Source organism: Pseudophryne corroboree, chromosome 4, assembly GCF_028390025.1.
Source record: "Pseudophryne corroboree isolate aPseCor3 chromosome 4, aPseCor3.hap2, whole genome shotgun sequence".
NCBI classification, from domain to species: domain Eukaryota; kingdom Metazoa; phylum Chordata; class Amphibia; order Anura; family Myobatrachidae; genus Pseudophryne; species Pseudophryne corroboree.
Window position 1 is genome coordinate 695,614,420 of NC_086447.1, and position 646 is coordinate 695,615,065.

General features: G+C 44.6%; 1 pseudogene; it reads right to left on the minus strand.

The window, feature by feature from the left end:
- Nucleotides 1–221: 221 nt before the first annotated feature.
- LOC134913134 (5S ribosomal RNA) lies at nt 222–341 on the minus strand (annotated as a pseudogene).
- Nucleotides 342–646: the final 305 nt, after the last annotated feature.

The window sequence follows — 646 nt, forward strand, 5'->3', positions numbered from 1 at the left end:
TGATAGCTCTCCATGCATTCACAAACTCTACCGTAAATACCCATACCACGCGCTGATGCGCACGACCGCGGGAGCGACCATACGCAAATTGCGAATATGTGCACGCACAGCAGAACAAGTACACGCGCAGAGGCCATCTGTGTGTTGTTTGTACGTGATGTGTGTACTGCAATATTTTTCGACTTTGACACTGTTGACAAGTGGATCTAGTATGCAGCCATAAGTTGCAGTACCAGGGTGTTCCAAAGTGGTCTCCCATCCAAGTACTGACCCGGCCCTCCACTGCTTGGCTTCCAAGATCAGATGAGATTGGGCATCTCCAGTGGGGTATGTCCGCAAATTGATGCACTTAGCCCTCTTGTCTTGAATAATTGTTAAAAAAAGGGTGAAAATATATATTAGCGCTCAGTTTAAGCAATAAGGGGATCCACTTATGAAAGAATGGATAATTTGTATAGTAATTACAGACAGGAAGGTGTTTTCACATACAGATGGATGGAGCCATCTTTATCTTGGCCTTTAATAGGATTAATTGAGCCAGGGCAGTCGGACTTAATCCCCTGCTGTAATGAGTTAATCACTACAGACCAATGAGACACTTTCCTTCGGATTTATGACTTATGATTCAACTTCCTGGCCAGGGTGT